The sequence below is a fragment of the Pseudophryne corroboree genome, chromosome 6 (genome assembly GCF_028390025.1).
Source record: "Pseudophryne corroboree isolate aPseCor3 chromosome 6, aPseCor3.hap2, whole genome shotgun sequence".
NCBI classification, from domain to species: domain Eukaryota; kingdom Metazoa; phylum Chordata; class Amphibia; order Anura; family Myobatrachidae; genus Pseudophryne; species Pseudophryne corroboree.
The window spans coordinates 347645673-347663574 of record NC_086449.1 but is presented as its reverse complement, the minus strand read 5'-3'; the positions used below and the strand labels follow the sequence as shown (position 1 = coordinate 347663574).

The following is a 17902-nucleotide window of genomic DNA, read 5'->3' as shown; positions in this document are numbered from 1 at the left end:
CCCTTCCTCTTGTAACCAAGCTCACGCAAACCACCCCACCAACTCCCTCAGTGTCAATTTCCTCCTTCCCCAGGAATGCCAATAGTCCTGCAGGCCATGTCACTGGCAATTCTGACGAGTCCTCTCCTGCCTGGGATTCCTCCGATGCATCCTTGAGTGTAACGCCTACTGCTGCTGGCGCTGCTGTTGTTGCTGCTGGGAGTCGATGGTCATCCCAGAGGGGAAGTCGTAAGACCACTTTTACTACTTCCACCAAGCAATTGACTGTCCAACAGTCCTTTGCGAGGAAGATGAAATATCACAGCAGTCATCCTGCTGCAAAGCGGATAACTGAGGCCTTGGTATCCTGGGCGGTGAGAAACGTGGTTCCGGTATCCATCATTACTGCAGAGCCAACTATAGACTTGTTTGAGGTACTGTGTCCCCGGTACCAAATACCATCTAGGTTCCATTTCTCTAGGCAGGCGATACCGAAAATGTACACAGACCTCAGAAAAAGACTCACCAGTGTCCTAAAAAATGCAGTTGTACCCAATGTCCACTTAACCACGGACATGTGGACAAGTGGAGCAGGGCAGACTCAGGACTATATGACTGTGACAGCTCACTGGGTAGATGTATTGACTCCCGCCGCAAGAACAGCAGCGGCGGCACCAGTAGCAGCATCTCGCAAACGCCAACTCTTTCCTAGGCAGGCTACGCTTTGTATCACCGCTTTCCAGAATACGCACACAGCTGAAAACCTCTTACGGCAACTGAGGAAGATCATCGCAGAATGGCTTACCCCAATTGGACTCTCCTGTGGATTTGTGGCATCGGACAACGCCAGCAATATTGTGTGTGCATTAAATCTGGGCAAATTCCAGCACGTCCCATGTTTTGCACATACCTTGAATTTGGTGGTGCAGAATTATTTAAAAAACGACAGGGGCGTGCAAGAGATGCTGTCGGTGGCCAGAAGAATTGCGGGACACTTTCGGCGTACAGGCACCACGTACAGAAGACTGGAGCAACACCAAAAACGCCTGAACCTGCCCTGCCATCATCTGAAGCAAGAAGTGGTAACGAGGTGGAATTCAACCCTCTATATGCTTCAGAGGTTGGAGGAGCAGCAAAAGGCCATTCAAGCCTATACAACTGACCACGATATAGGAGGTGGAATGCACCTGTCTCAAGCGCAGTGGAGAATGATTTCAACGTTGTGCAAGGTTCTGCAACCTTTTGAACTTGCCACACGTGAAGTCAGTTCAGACACTGCCAGCCTGAGTCAGGTCATTCCCCTCATCAGGCTTTTGCAGAAGAAGCTGGAGACATTGAAGGAGGAGCTAACACAGAGCGATTCCGCTAGGCATGTGGGACTTGTGGATGGAGCCCTTAATTCGCTTAACAAGGATTCACGGGTGGTCAATCTGTTGAAATCAGAGCACTACATTTTGGCCACCGTGCTCGATCCTAGATTTAAAACCTACGTTGTATCTCTCTTTCCGGCAGACACAAGTCTGCAGGGGTTCAAAGAACTGCTGGTGAGAAAATTGTCAAGTCAAGCGGAACGCGACCTGTCAACATCTCCTCCTTCACATTCTCCCGCAACTGGGGGTGCGAGGAAAAGGCTCAGAATTCCGAGCCCACCCGCTGGCGGTGATGCAGGGCAGTCTGGAGCGACTGCTGATGCTGACATTTGGTCCGGACTGAAGGACCTGCCAACGATTACGGACATGTCGTCTACTGTCACTGCATATGATTCTCTCACCATTGAAAGAATGGTGGAGGATTATATGAGTGACCGCATCCAAGTAGGCACGTCAGACAGTCCGTACGTATACTGGCAGGAAAAAGAGGCAATTTGGAGGCCCTTGCACAAACTGGCTTTATTCTACCTAAGTTGCCCTCCCACAAGTGTGTACTCCGAAAGAGTGTTTAGTGCCGCCGCTCACCTTGTCAGCAATCGGCGTACGAGGTTACTTCCAGAAAATGTGGAGAAGATGATGTTCATTAAAATGAATTATAATCAATTCCTCCGTGGAGACATTCACCAGCAGCAATTGCCTCCACAAAGTACACAGGGAGCTGTGATGGTGGATTCCAGTGGGGACGAATTGATAATCTGTGAGGAGGGGGATGTACACGGTGATGAATCGGAGGATGATGATGAGGTGGACATCTTGCCTCTGTAGAGCCAGTTTGTGCAAGGAGAGATTAATTGCTTCTTTTTTGGTGGGGGTCCAAACCAACCCGTCATTTCAGTCACAGTCGTGTGGCAGACCCTGTCACTGAAATGATGGGTTGGTTAAAGTGTGCATGTCCTGTTTATACAACATAAGGGTGGGTGGGAGGGCCCAAGGACAATTCCATCTTGCACCTCTTTTTTCTTTCATTTTTCTTTGCGTCATGTGCTGTTTGGGGAGTGTTTTTTGGAAGGGCCATCCTGCGTGACACTGCAGTGCCACTCCTAGATGGGCCAGGTGTTTGTGTCGGCCACTTGGGTCGCTGAGCTTAGTCATCCAGCGACCTCGGTGCAAATTTTAGGACTAAAAATAATATTGTGAGGTGTGAGGTGTTCAGAATAGACTGAAAATGAGTGGAAATTATGGTTATTGAGGTTAATAATACTTTGGGATCAAAATGACCCCCAAATTCTATGATTTAAGCTGTTTTTTAGGGTTTTTTGAAAAAAACACCCGAATCCAAAACACACCCGAATCCAACAAAAAAAATTCGGTGAGGTTTTGCCAAAACGCGTTCGAACCCAAAACACGGCCGCGGAACCGAACCCAAAACCAAAACACAAAACCCGAAAAATTTCCGGTGCACATCTCTAGTCATATATGTGAAAAATGTTTTTCCAGATCATGGAGATAATTTTGCATTTGCACATTTAAATGAGATCTGTTTAAAACAGCTTAACTACCATGTATTACTATCTCATGTGATGCTAAATACTGGAGATGACAGCTCCAGCTATGATACATTTGTGCAAAAATTGATTGATATGTTACTGTGATTTTCATATATTCCCGCATACATTTGGATTGAGACTCTCTGTTTTATATAGCTTGACATTATCACTGACCTGGTTTGGGAGTGTTGTGGACTCGGGGCTTCTTCCGATGACCGGGAAGAGGAACCGCCACTGGGTCGTAGTAGAGATGGCCGGATGTAGGTCTTCCTCATGCAGAACTAAGACGGCAGGCGGGAGGCCCAGAGGAATTCTTGTAGGTCTCCTGTAAGACAAGACTTGTAGAAATAATGAAGGCTGGGGTACTGAGATATTGGAGACACTGTGGTATTGAAGGCACTGAGGTACTGGGAGTACAGGGAGTGCTGGGAGACCCTTGGAGGCACGGAGGTGTTTGGAGGCACGGAGGTGCTTGGAGGCACGGAGGTGTTTGGAGACACCGAGGTGTTTGGAGGGACGAGGTGCTTGGAGGCACGAGGTGCTTGGAGACACGGAGGTAACTGGAGGCACGGAGGTGCTTTGAGGCGCGGAGGTGCTTGGAGGCACGGGGTGCTTGGAGGCACGAGGTGCTTGGAGGCACGGAGGTGCTTGGAGGCACGGAGGTAACTGGAGGCACGGAGGTAACTGGAGGCACGGAGGTAACTGGAGGCACGGAGGTGCTTGAGGCGCGGAGGTGCTTGGAGGCACGAGGTGCTTGGAGGCACGAGGTGCTTGGAGGCACGGAGGTGCTTGGAGGCACGGAGGTGCTTGGAGGCACGAGGTGCTTGGAGACACGGAGGTAACTGGAGGCACGGAGGTGCTTGTAGGCACAGGATGCTTGGAAGCACAGGTTGCTTGTAGGCACAGGATGCTTGGAAGCACAGGTTGCTTGTAGGCACAGGATGCTTGGAAGCACAGGATGCTTGTAGGCACAGGATGCTTGGAAGCACAGGATGCTTGCAGGGACAGGATGCTTGGAAGCACAGGATGCTTGCAGGGACAGGATGCTTGGAAGCACAGGATGCTTGCAGGGACAGGATGCTTGGAAGCACAGGATGCTTGCAGGGACGAGGGAGCTCTGGATCATAGCTTCCACAGGAGAAACGAAGATACTCAGGCATCGGATCTCTGCCTGGTATCTGATTTTAAATTCCCCGCCCTAGCCTGATTGGCGGAGCAGGCAGGTGACGTCAGACCTGCTCCGCCTCCTTGCCCTTGCTTGTGATGGCGGCGCCCTTGCTTCCGGGAAGCCGCCGGAGAGCAGCGCCGACCCGCCGCTGAAGCCGGAGACTGACAGGGGAAGAGAGGCGCCGGGCAGACCAGGCCACCCGCAGGGACAAGCGCGGTCGCCGCTGCCCGAGGTTCGTGACAGTACCCCCTCCTCCAGGAGTGGCCCCTGGACACTTCCCGGGCTTAGTCGGATGTCTGGAGTGGAAGATCCGAATCAGACGAGGAGCCGTTACTTCAGTAGCCCCAATCCAACTTCTCTCCTCAGGTCCATAACCCTTCCAGTCCACCAAGTACTGTAATTTTTTATGAAGATAACGAGAGTCCAGAATAGCTTTGATTTCAAACTCCGCTCCAGCTTCTGCCACTACGGACGTTGGCCTTGGGAGTGCTGAGTGGAATCGATTCAGTATGAGGGGACGGAGTAGAGAAACATGGAAGGCGTTAGGTATGCGAAGATGGGCAGGCAAACCCAGTTTACAGACCACAGGATTTAAGACTTGTAGCACAGGGTAAGGACCGATGAACCTTGGAGCGAATTTCATGGTGGGCACCTTCAACCGGAGATTCCGTGTGGACAGCCATACCCTGTCCCCAACTTTATATTGAGGTGCGGCTTGCCGTTTCTTATCTGCAAAGAACTTGTACCGAACAGAAACCTGCTTAAGATTAGCATGAACCTTTCTCCAAATTTGTCCAAAGTGTCGTAGAGTGGACGCTACAGCAGGAACCTCTATTATCGGAAGGCTTGGAAATTCCGGAACACGGGGATGGAACCCGTAGTTGACGAAAAATGGTGATTCCCCAGTGGAAGAATGAAACAAATGGTTATGGGCAAACTCCGCCCAAGGCAACAACTCCACCCAGTTGTCCTGTGAAGGAGAGAGATACAACCGAAGAAAAGTCTCTAGATCTTGATTGACTCGTTCCGTTTGTCCATTTGTTTGGGGATGATAAGCCGACGAAAACTTAAGTTTAATGTGTAGAGTTGAACAAAGGGCTTTCCAAAACCTGGCGGTGAACTGTACTCCACGGTCAGAAACAATCTCTTGTGGCAACCCATGCAAACGAAAATGTTCTCGGATAAACAATAGAGCCAGTTTCGGTGCTGTCGGAAGACCAGTCAAGGGCACAAAGTGTGCCATCTTCGAAAAACGGTCAACGATAACCCAAACGGTGTTGCAACCCTTGGAACAGGGCAAGTCAGTGATGAAGTCCATGGAAATGTGAGTCCAGGGTCTCACAGGGATAGGCAGAGGACGAAGTAACCCTGCAGGAGGCAGACGAGGAGATTTATGTTGTGTACATTGGGGACATGAATTAACGCAATCTTGTACATCCTTCCTCATGGTGTTCCACCAGTAAGACCTTTGCAGAAACTTGTACATCTTCTGAGCGCCGGGATGACCGGAAAACTTGGAGTTATGGACCCACCGTAGTATTCCTGGGCGGAATCTAGCTGGTACGGACATTCTTCCAGGAGGAGGAGCTGGAGTAGTTAAAGCAGCAGAGACAGAAACTGGATTCAGAATTAAACCCCGCTCCGGAGGTTCATCCTCGTCTGTGGGAACCTGTGAACGGGAAAGCGCATCTGCTTTAATATTGAGAGTCCCGGCACGGTACTTGATAATGAACGAGAATCGGGAAAAGAAAAGTGCCCATCTCGCCTGGCGAGGATTCAAACATTGTGCGGATTTGATGTACAGTAAATTCTTGTGATCCGTGTAGATGGTAAACACATGTTTAGCCCCTTCTAGAAGATATCTCCATTCTTCCAAGGCAGATTTGATTGCCAAGAGTTCCTGGTCTCCAATAGAGTAATTTCGTTCGGCTGGAGAGAATTTACGAGAGTGGAAGCCACACGGATGTAATTTCTTATCAGAGGAATGCTGGGAGAGGACAGCCCCCACCCCGACTGAAGATGCATCAACTTCTAAGAAGAAGGGTTCCTCGAAATTTGGTTGTTGGAGAACTGGAGCCGTTGTGAAAGCTAACTTTAAGCGAGAAAAAGCTACAATGGCTTCCGGAGGCCACAAACTAGGATTAGAACCCTTTCTCGTCAGGGCAGTAATGGGTGCAACAATGGTGGAGAAACCTTTAATGAATTTCCTGTAGTAGTTCGCAAAGCCCAGGAACCTTTGTATTGCTTTCAGGGAAAGAGGCTGAGTCCAATCACGAATGGCCGACAACTTTTCCGGATCCATGCGAAGCTCCGTCCCCGAGATGACATAACCGAGGAACGGAATAGATGTTACTTCAAAGGTACATTTGGAAAGCTTGGCGTAGAGATGATTCTCTTGTAAACGGTGTAGCACCTCTTTGACTTGAGTCCTGTGTTCGACAAGATTCTTGGAAAAAATCAGTATGTCGTCCAGATATACCACAACGCTCTGATACAGCATATCACGAAAGATTTCGTTGACGAATCCCTGGAAAACCGCGGGAGCATTACTAAGACCAAACGGCATCACCAAGTATTCGTAATGCCCATCTCGGGTATTAAAGGCAGTCTTCCATTCATCCCCCTCTCGGATGCGTATAAGATTATAAGCTCCTCTCAAGTCGAGTTTTGAAAAAATGCGGGCACCACGAACCCTATCAAATAACTCTGTGATTAGTGGCAAGGGGTATTTATTCTTAATAGTAATGTCGTTTAGGCCGCGGTAGTCGATGCATGGTCTCAACCCCCCGTCCTTTTTCTTCACGAAAAAGAAGCCTGCACCAGCAGGGGAGGAAGAGGGGCGAATGAATCCCTTGAGCATATTGGACTTAATATACTCCGACATGGCTTGAGTCTCGGGAAGAGACAGAGGATATGTGCGACCACGAGGTGGCGTCTTCCCTGGGACAAGGTCAATAGGGCAGTCCCAAGGCCTGTGAGGTGGTAACAGGTCAGCAGCTTGTTCCGAAAATACGTCCTTGTACCCTTGATATGCCTCCGGAATGTGCTCTTCATCCGTTTTGGAGGTAACACGGAGCGGACAAACAGGAGTAAGACAATTAGTGTGACAAAAGGAACTCCAGGACAGAATTTGTGACGACTTCCAATCGATGTGGGGGTTATGACTTTTCAGCCAAGGCATTCCAAGAACCAGATCATGGGGCATTTCTGGGATTACCAAGAGTTCCAAATCTTCCTGATGTAGAGCCCCGACCCGCAGCTTAACTGGCCCCGTGCGCCACATTATGAGACCTTTGGAAATTCTAGTCCCGTTGATAGCCGTCAGTGAAATTGGCCGCTCGATAGGCCGTAACTTTAAACCCAAACTTTGGGCACAGAAGGAAGAAACGAAGTTCCCTGCAGCTCCGGAATCCAATAGGGCTTCACAAGACCTGGAGACTGAATTGGAGACTAGAGTTACTGGAAGCAAGCAGTCCGAAGTTGGAGAAGCTTTTGTCGTAACTCCCAGCTTGACTCCTCCGGAACAAGCTAGGTCTGCCCGTTTCCCGGACGGACTTTACAAGATTTAAGAAAATGATCTGCGGCTCCACAGTAAAGGCAGAGTTTACCCTCACGACGACGCTGTCGTTCTTCCGGAGACAGTCGGGAGCGGTTAATTTGCATGGGCTCATCTGAGCTAGGTGAGGCCACCGGCCTAGGAGTAGGATTCCGGAACCTGGAACGATCCGAACGGTTACGTTCTCTTCCACGCTCCTGCATCCGAAGATCCACCTTGACGCAAAGGGAAATCAAATCTTCTAATGGATCCGGCAGATCTCTAGTAACCAGCTCGTCTTTCAGCCGGTCGGAAAGACCGTTCCAGAAGGCAGCTCTCAGGGCATCATTATTCCAGCGTAGTTCGGAAGCAATGGTCTGGAAATGAACCACGTACTGGCCCACGGAACGGGCGCCCTGCCGAACACGGAGCAAATCGGAAGAAGCAGTGGTCATTCTGCCGGGCTCGTCGAAAATCCTTCGAAAGGACGAGATGAAGTTGGTGTAGTTGGAAACCATGGGATCAGATCGTTCCCATAATGGAGACACCCAATCCAAAGCAGAACCTTCCAACAGAGAAATAATATATGCTACCTTGGACCGGTCTGTAGGAAAGTTGTGTGCAAGTAGCTCGAAATGTACCTCGCACTGGTTCAAGAAACCACGACAATTTTTGGGATTCCCATTATAGCGGGACGGAGTAGGCAACTGAAGGCGTGGAGTGACACCGGCCGATGGTTGAACATTGCTGGCAACGGCAACTGGTGCGACTGCTGGAACAGGAGCCGGAATTACTGAGGCCAGAGACGCCTGAATCTGATCCAGACGCCCGGACAACTGCTGGAGGTACTGCATCACCTGACCTTGTGCTGCTTCCTGACTTTGCACTCGAGAAGCCAGGTTCTGGATGGCACTAGAGTCCGTGTTCCGATCCCCCGAGTCCATGAGGCCTGAGTATACTATCACTGACCTGGTTTGGGAGTGTTGTGGACTCGGGGCTTCTTCCGATGACCGGGAAGAGGAACCGCCACTGGGTCGTAGTAGAGATGGCCGGATGTAGGTCTTCCTCATGCAGAACTAAGACGGCAGGCGGGAGGCCCAGAGGAATTCTTGTAGGTCTCCTGTAAGACAAGACTTGTAGAAATAATGAAGGCTGGGGTACTGAGATATTGGAGACACTGTGGTATTGAAGGCACTGAGGTACTGGGAGTACAGGGAGTGCTGGGAGACCCTTGGAGGCACGGAGGTGTTTGGAGGCACGGAGGTGCTTGGAGGCACGGAGGTGTTTGGAGACACCGAGGTGTTTGGAGGGACGAGGTGCTTGGAGGCACGAGGTGCTTGGAGACACGGAGGTAACTGGAGGCACGGAGGTGCTTTGAGGCGCGGAGGTGCTTGGAGGCACGGGGTGCTTGGAGGCACGAGGTGCTTGGAGGCACGGAGGTGCTTGGAGGCACGGAGGTAACTGGAGGCACGGAGGTAACTGGAGGCACGGAGGTAACTGGAGGCACGGAGGTGCTTGAGGCGCGGAGGTGCTTGGAGGCACGAGGTGCTTGGAGGCACGAGGTGCTTGGAGGCACGGAGGTGCTTGGAGGCACGGAGGTGCTTGGAGGCACGAGGTGCTTGGAGACACGGAGGTAACTGGAGGCACGGAGGTGCTTGTAGGCACAGGATGCTTGGAAGCACAGGTTGCTTGTAGGCACAGGATGCTTGGAAGCACAGGTTGCTTGTAGGCACAGGATGCTTGGAAGCACAGGATGCTTGTAGGCACAGGATGCTTGGAAGCACAGGATGCTTGCAGGGACAGGATGCTTGGAAGCACAGGATGCTTGCAGGGACAGGATGCTTGGAAGCACAGGATGCTTGCAGGGACAGGATGCTTGGAAGCACAGGATGCTTGCAGGGACGAGGGAGCTCTGGATCATAGCTTCCACAGGAGAAACGAAGATACTCAGGCATCGGATCTCTGCCTGGTATCTGATTTTAAATTCCCCGCCCTAGCCTGATTGGCGGAGCAGGCAGGTGACGTCAGACCTGCTCCGCCTCCTTGCCCTTGCTTGTGATGGCGGCGCCCTTGCTTCCGGGAAGCCGCCGGAGAGCAGCGCCGACCCGCCGCTGAAGCCGGAGACTGACAGGGGAAGAGAGGCGCCGGGCAGACCAGGCCACCCGCAGGGACAAGCGCGGTCGCCGCTGCCCGAGGTTCGTGACAGACATGCTGTTTAAATTGAGATCGTGTGTGTACAAAATATCCCCTATGAAAGGGTATATCCACATTGAATTTGTTTAGGGATACCGTAAACACACATCGAATACAATATATATATGTGAAATTGTGCTCCATTATTGCATTATTATCTTCTTCTTCTCTCATTTGAGATTTCATCTCTCATTCTATTTCGTGGACTCTCATCTACGATTCCTAGGAGCAATCCTGGGTCTAACATAGACAGCAGATCCACACTTTTTCTTCAATCTACTGATTAGGTGCACTCTCATTGGTGAGTGAAACACCTCATCTACGTGTTACTATCATACCTCACCGCTAGAGCCCAATCTCGTCCGATCTTGGAAGCAAAACGGTGATGGGCTGGGTCAGTATCTGTGGGGTGACCCTCAGAGAATACCCAGTGTAGTAATTTGAGGTTGTTTCTTTTCAAAACTCAATACCAACAGCAGGATCACCACTGCTTCTTCCTTCCAACCTTGACCTACCCTGATTTTTTCAGGCAGGAACCAATTAGGAATCAATAATTTGGTAATTCCAGTGACACTAGGCACACCCACCAGGGTTTGTGTGCTGATCAACATTCCTATAGTAAGTTAAGCATATGTGTCGACAGAGCACTTTAAACATTAGAGGATGGGATGTGACAATAGATATATGAGACAAATACTCCCGTTGTAATTGGTACCTATTTGTGCATGACCTACTCAGGTCCCATTAAAACAAGCATTGCTTGTACTGGTATGGCATAAGATCAGATGTATGATGACTGTACCTACATCCCTATGCCAGTCTATATTGGGATAGACTAAACCAGAACATACAAACAATTTTCCTCCAAGAATACATTTGTGGTGTTTGTTTGTTTTTTTCCGTCTTTTTCCTTTCTTTAACTCCATGGGGAGAATGAGTGGATACTGAACTTATTTTAAGGCATAATAAACGTTATGTTTTAATATTATCAATATAATTTGAACAAGAGTGCACCCAAACAAGAGTCTTCTTTAATCTGTTTTTGCTTGAGCAAAACATACCAACATCATGTACGCCCACGTGATAATGACCTTTGTCTCTGTATGAGGTGCGGTTCACATAAAAACTGTTTGACAGATGTAATTTATGCAGTATGACTGTAATTCCCCTGAAAAACTATTTAAACCAGAATAATGCTTTTATTATATATACTGTAGTGGTATTGTTAATGAACATAGTCATTCCCCAGGGTAGTAAAGTCATACATTTATCTGTTAAAATGATGAGCCCTTATGTGCATCGTCAAGTGTTTCTAGCCTAGCCTATGTTCTAGGCTTATAAAGAAGTGTGAATGGGTTAATGCACATGATGATTATGATATGATTTGATATATAATGATTTTATTCAGGAATGGCTGAAATCGTACTTTTATAATGACCCGTGTCGAAAAACCTGCATTCTGATGTGGTTTGTCAGAGGTACATTAGTCATAATGTGGGAATGTATACCTGTTCTAACTAATGTGTATCCAGGTATTGTTTACAATGGACATTTCTCTGACGTCCTAGTGGATGCTGGGAACTCCGTAAGGACCATGGGGAATAGCGGCTCCGCAGGAGACTGGGCACAAAAGTAAAGCTTTAGGACTACCTGGTGTGCACTGGCTCCTCCCCCTATGACCCTCCTCCAAGCCTCAGTTAGATTTTTATGCCCGGCCGAGAAGGGTGCACACTAGGGGCTCTCCTGAGCTTCTTAGTGAAAGTTTAGTTTTAGGTTTTTTATTTTCAGTGAGACCTGCTGGCAACAGGCTCACTGCATCGAGGGACTAAGGGGAGAAGAAGCGAACTCACCTGCGTGCAGAGTGGATTGGGCTTCTTAGGCTACTGGACACCATTAGCTCCAGAGGGACCGAACACAGGCCCAGCCTCGGAGCTCGGTCCCAGAGCCGCGCCGCCGGCCCCCTTACAGAGCCAGAAGCAAGAAGAGGTCCGGAAAAATCGGCGGCAGAAGACATCCTGTCTTCACCAAGGTAGCGCACAGCACTGCAGCTGTGCGCCATTGCTCCTCAGCACACTTCACACTTTGGTCACTGAGGGTGCAGGGCGCTAGGGGGGGGCGCCCTGAGCAGCAATAAAAACACCTTGGCTGGCGAAAATACATCACATATAGCCCCCAGGGCTATATGGATGAATTTTAACCCCTGCCAGATTCCACAGAAAAACGGGAGAAAAGGCCGCCGAGAAGGGGGTGGAGCCTATCTCCTCAGCACACTGGCGCCATTTTCTCTCACAGCTCCGTTGGAGGGAAGCTCCCTGGCTCTCCCCTGCAGTTACTACACTACAGAAAGGGGTTAAAAAAGAGAGGGGGGCACTAATTAGGCGCAGTATAACAATACAGCAGCTATAAGGGGAAAAACACTTATATAAGGTTATCCCTGTATATATATATATATATAGCGCTCTGGTGTGTGCTGGCATACCCTCCCTCTGTCTCCCCAAAGGGCTAGTGGGGTCCTGTCCTCTATCAGAGCATTCCCTGTGTGTGTGCTGTGTGTCGGTACGTTGTGTCGACATGTATGAGGAGGAAAATGAGGTGGAGGCGGAGCAATTGCCTGTAACAGAGATGTCACCCCCTAGGGAGTCGACACCTGAGTGGATGAGTTTATGGAAGGAATTATGTGACAGTGTCAGCTCTTTACAAAAGATTGATGACATGAGACAGCCGGCGACTCAGCCTGTGCCTGTCCAGGTGTCTCAAAAGCCATCTGGGGCTCTAAAACGCCCGTTACCGCAGATGGCAGATACAGACGCCGACACGGATACTGACTCCAGTGTCGACGATTAAGAGACGAATGTGACTTCCAGTAGGGCCACACGTTACATGATTGAGGCTATGGAAAATGTTTTTACACATTTCTGATAATACCAGTACCACTAAAAAGGGTATTAGGTTGGGTGAGAAAAAACTGCTTGTAGTTTTTCCTGCATCTGAGGAATTAAATGAAGTGTGTGATGATGCGTGGGTTTCCCCCGATAAAAACTGTTAATTCCTAAAAAGTTATTAGCATCATACCCCTTCCCGCCAGAGGATAGGGCACGTTGGGAAACACCCCTTAGGGTGAATAAAGCGCTCACACGCTTGTCTAAACAGGTGGCACTACCGTCCCCGGATACGGCCGCCCTTAAGGAACCTGCTGACAGAAAGCAGTAAAATATCCTAAAATGTATATACACTCACACGGGTGTGATACTGCGACCAGCAATCGCCTCAGCCTGGATGTGCAGTGCTGGGGTGGCTTGGTCGGATTCCCTGACTGACAATATTGATACCCTAGATAGGGACAGTATATTACTAACTATAGAGCATTTAAAAGATGCATTTCTATATATGCGTGATGCACGGAGGGATATTTGCCGACTGGCATCAAGAGTAAGTGCGCTGTCCATTTCTGCCAGAAGAGGGTTATGGACAAGACAGTGGTCAGGTGATGATGATTCCAAAAGGCATATGGAAGTATCGCCTTATAAAAGGGAGGAGTTATTTGGGGTAGGTCTAACAGACCTGGTGGCCACTGGAAAATCCACATTTTTACCCCAGGTAGCTTCTCAACCTAAGAAGGCGCAGTCCTTTCGGCCCCATAAGGACAAGCGGGCAAAAGGCGCCTCATTTCTGCCCCGTGGCAGAGGGAGTGGAAAAAGGCTGCAGCAAACAGTCAATTCCCAGGAACAAAAGCCCTCTCCCGCCTCCGCAAAGTCCTCAGCATGACGCTGGGGCTTTACAAGCGGTCTCAGGCACGGTGGGGGCCCGTCTCAAGAAATTCGAGACGTCTCCCCCTCGCCGTTTCATAAAGTCTGCTTTACCGACGTCTCCCTCAGACAGGGAGACAGTATTGCAAGCCATTCACAGGCTGTATTCCCAGCAGGTGATAATCAAGGTACCCCTCCTGCAACAGGGAAAGGGGTACTATTCCACACTATTGTGGTACCGAAGCCGGACGGCTCGGTGAGACCATTTTTAAATCTAAAATCCTTGAACACTTACATACAAAGGTTCAAATTCAAGATGGAGTCACTCAGAGCAGTGATTGCAAACCTGGAAGAAGGGGACTATATGGTCTCTCTGGACATCAAAGATGCTTACCTACATGTCCCAATTTACCCTTCTCCAAGGGTACCTCAGGTTTGTGGTACAGAACTGTCACTATCAGTTTCAGACGCTGCCGATTGGATTGTCCACGGCACCCCGGGTCTTTACCAAGGTAATGGCCGAAATGATGATACTCCTTCGAAAGAAGGGAGTTTTAGTTATCCCTTACTTGGACGATCTCCTGATAAGGGCAAGATCCAGGGAACAGTTGGAAGTCGGGGTAGCACTATCTCAGATAGTGCTGCGGCAGCACGGTTGGATTCTCAATATTCCAAAATCGCAGCTGATCCCGACGACACGCCTTCTATTCCTAGGGATGATCCTGGACACAGTCCGGAAAAAGGTGTTTTCTCCCGGAGGAGAAAGCCAGGGGGTTATCCGAACTAGTCAGAAACCTCCTAAAACCAGGCCAAGTGTCAGTGCATCAGTGCACAAGGGTCCTGGGAAAAATGGTGGCTTCCTACGAAGAAATTCCATTCGGCAGATTCCACGCAAGAACTTTCCAGTGGGACCTGCTGGACAAATGGTCCGGATCGCATCTTCAGATGCATCAGCGGATAACCCTGTCACCAAAGACAAGGGTGTCTCTCCTGTGGTGGTTGCAGAGTGCTCATCTTCTAGAGGGCCGCAGATTCGGCATTCAGGACTGGGTCCTGGTGACCACGGATGCCAGCCTGAGAGGCTGGGGAGCAGTCACACAGGGAAAAAATTTCCAGGGCTTGTGGTCAAGCCTGGAGACATCACTGTCACAACTGAGGGCCTGAGCTGACGGGAGGCAGCCTCAGTTGTAGGGGCTGAGATGTACCGGAACCTGGGAGGTTGTATCAGACCCCTGGACATGTAAGTAACATGGATAATAACTGCCCGAAGGCGTGACCACGACAACTTAGATAAAAGTCAATGATGTTTATTATGACAACTCCGCATCACAGCAGCAATAAAAGAAAACGTAAAAGTCAGCAAAGAATAAATACAGTTCCTGAGTACTACAGCATGGCAGGAGCCACAGGGCACTGGTAGTGTGAGATAGTTCTTATGATCTTCTAGATGGAAAGTCCTTACCAGGCCCGGCTGTAGCAATGGAGATAACCCAGGATTGTACCAGCTGGTGTTCCAGGAAGAGCTGGGTTGCTGAAGGTAAAACAGCTGCTGTGGATACTGGCTGGAACCAGACTGTTGTTAGCACGGAGTGGATACTGGCTGGAACCAGTTAAATAATAAATGAACTTTGGGAGCGATGAAATGTGAACTGAAATGTAGAACTTGAGAGCGGAGAAATAATAATTCCGGTGGAGAGTGGTAAAGTGTAGAAAGGACACCGGCCCTTTAAGGGAAGCTGTATTCTGCTGGAAGCTGAGGCTGGAAGCAGGTAGTGTTGTAGCTGGAAACAGATGAATCCACAATGGATTGGAGAGTCAGGCTACACCGCAGGTGGAATGCTGGTGCGGGTCTCTATGGTGGAAGTCTTGAGACAGGAGCTGGAACCTGGAAGACAATCATAGAAGAGAGACAAACAGGAACTAGGTTTGACAACCAAAGCACTGACGTCTTCCTTGCTCAGGCACAGCTTACTTATACCTGCAGCAAGGAAGGGGTTGGCTAGGCAATTATGCAAATCAACAATACAAACAGCAGATTGGTGGAAATGATCAGATGACAGAATCCAAGATGGCTGCGCCCATGCAGACACTTGGAGGGAAGTTTGGTTTGTAATCCATGTGGTCTGGGAAACAGTAATGGCGGCGCCGGCCACCGGAGACAGGAGACGCCAGGCTGATAGATGCACATTTAACCACGCGGGCACAGCGGAGGCCGCGGCTGATGAAAACACCACTCTGACACTCTGCATGTGGAAACTCAGGAACAGCGGAATCTGGTCCTGGAACGCTGAGCCCGCCTTAGGAGGCATCTGAAGGGTAAGTAATGGCGTCCAGATACCCGGATCGTGACAGCACCCCCCCCTTTAGGAGTGGCCCCAGGACACTTCTTAGGCTTTAAAGGAAACTTTGCGTGGAAATTTCGGACCAAGGCAGGAGCATGGACGTCAGAGGCATTGGTCCAAGAGCGTTCTTCAGGACCATAGCCCTTCCAGTCAATGAGATACTGAAGTTGACCGTAACGGTGACGTGAGTCCAGGATCTTGGCCACTTCATACTCAACGCCTCGTTGAGTTTGGACTTTCGGAGTTGGTGGAAGTGAGGAATGAAACCGATTCAAGATTAGCGGTTTCAACAGGGAAACATGGAATGTCCTGGGTATTTTTAAGAAGGGAGGTAACTGGAGTCTGTAAGCAACAGGATTGATGACTTGATCAATTTTAAAAGGACCGATGTAGCGAGGTGCAAACTTCATACTGGGAACTCTTAACCTCAAATTCTTCGTGGATAACCATACCCGATCACCCACCTTGAGAGCAGGAACTGCTCGACGCTTCTTATCCGCAAACTTCTTGTACCTGAACGATGCCTTGAGCAGAGCTGATCGTACGCTCTTCCAGATATTGGCAAACTGATGCAAGGTGATATCCACTGCGGGAACAGAAGTTGCTGGAAGCGGTTGGAACTCAGGGACTTTAGGGTGGAATCCAAAGTTGGTGAAGAATGGTGTTGAAGAAGATGAAGAATGATACTGGTTGTTATGACAGAACTCGGCCCAGGGAAGTAATTGAACCCAGTCATCTTGAGAGGAGGACACATAGATGCGGAGGAAGGCCTCCAAGTCCTGATTCACCCTCTCAGTTTGACCATTGGTCTGAGGATGGTAAGCCGTGGAAAACTTTAACTTGACTTGGAGGACTTGACATAAACTTCGCCAGAATTTGGCTGTGAATTGAACTCCTCGATCTGAGATAATTTCTTCTGGAAGACCGTGGAGTCGGAAGATCTCTTGTATGAATACTTGAGCCAACTTGGAAGCTGACGGAAGACCGGTGAGAGGAATGAAGTGTGCCATCTTGGTGAACCGGTCAACTACCACCCAGATGGTATTGAACTTGTTGCACATGGGCAAATCTGTAATAAAATCCATCGACAAATGGGTCCATGGTCGACGGGGAACAGATAGTGGAACCAGTTGCCCCGCAGGCGACTGGCGGGATACTTTATGTTGAGCACACTTTGGGCAAGATGCAATAAACTCCAAAACGTCCTTTTTCAGAGTTGGCCACCAATAGGACCTAGAGATAAACTCCAGGGTTTTTTGGATACCTGTATGTCCGGCAAAACGGGAAGCATGGGCCCAATGCATGAGCTTCTTCCTTAGTGTCGGCTTCACAAAACTTTTCCCTGATGGGGGCGTAGAGTCCATCCCTACCGTGGAGAATGCCAACGGATTTATAATAGGATGCTTGTCTGAAGACTCTGACTCATTTTCTTGCTCCCATGAGCGGGAAAGGGCATCGGCCTTGCGATTCTGAGAGCCCGGACAGAACTGGAGTTTAAAGTCGAACCTGGAAAAGAAAAGTGCCCATCTGGCCTGACGAGGGTTGAGACATTGTGCGCCTTTTAGATATAGAAGGTTCTTGTGGTCTGTAAGGATGGTGATTGAATGAGAAGCTCCCTCCAACAGATATCTCCACTCCTCTAGAGCGAGCTTGATGGCTAGCAACTCCTGGTCGCCAATGGCATAGTTGCGCTCCGCTGGGGAGAACTTCCGTGAGAAGAAACTGCAAGGATGTAAATGACCATCTTTAGCCCTCTGAGATAACACCGCTCCTACTCCAACGGAGGAGGCATCCACCTCTAAGATGAAAGGAGAGTCGACGTCAGGCTGTTTCAGGACAGGTGCAGAGATGAACCTCTGTTTTAAAAGATGAAAAGCTTGCATGGCTTCTTCAGACCACTTGGACGGGTTAGCACCCTTCTTGGTGAAAGCAGTAATAGGCGCCACAATGGTGGAAAAGTCTCGTATAAACTTTCGGTAATAATTGGCGAACCCTAAGAACCTCTGGACCCCTTTGAGGGTT

The 17902-nt window shown here is 49.5% G+C and overlaps 1 protein-coding gene and 1 pseudogene across 2 annotated transcripts in view; both read left to right on the top strand.

Annotated features, from left to right (window-relative positions):
- The window catches only part of DAPK2 (death associated protein kinase 2), a 191919-nt gene that overhangs the window by 43191 nt on the left and 130826 nt on the right, over nt 1–17902 (top strand). The window lies entirely within an intron of this gene.
- Nucleotides 10117–10234, top strand: LOC134937630 (5S ribosomal RNA; annotated as a pseudogene).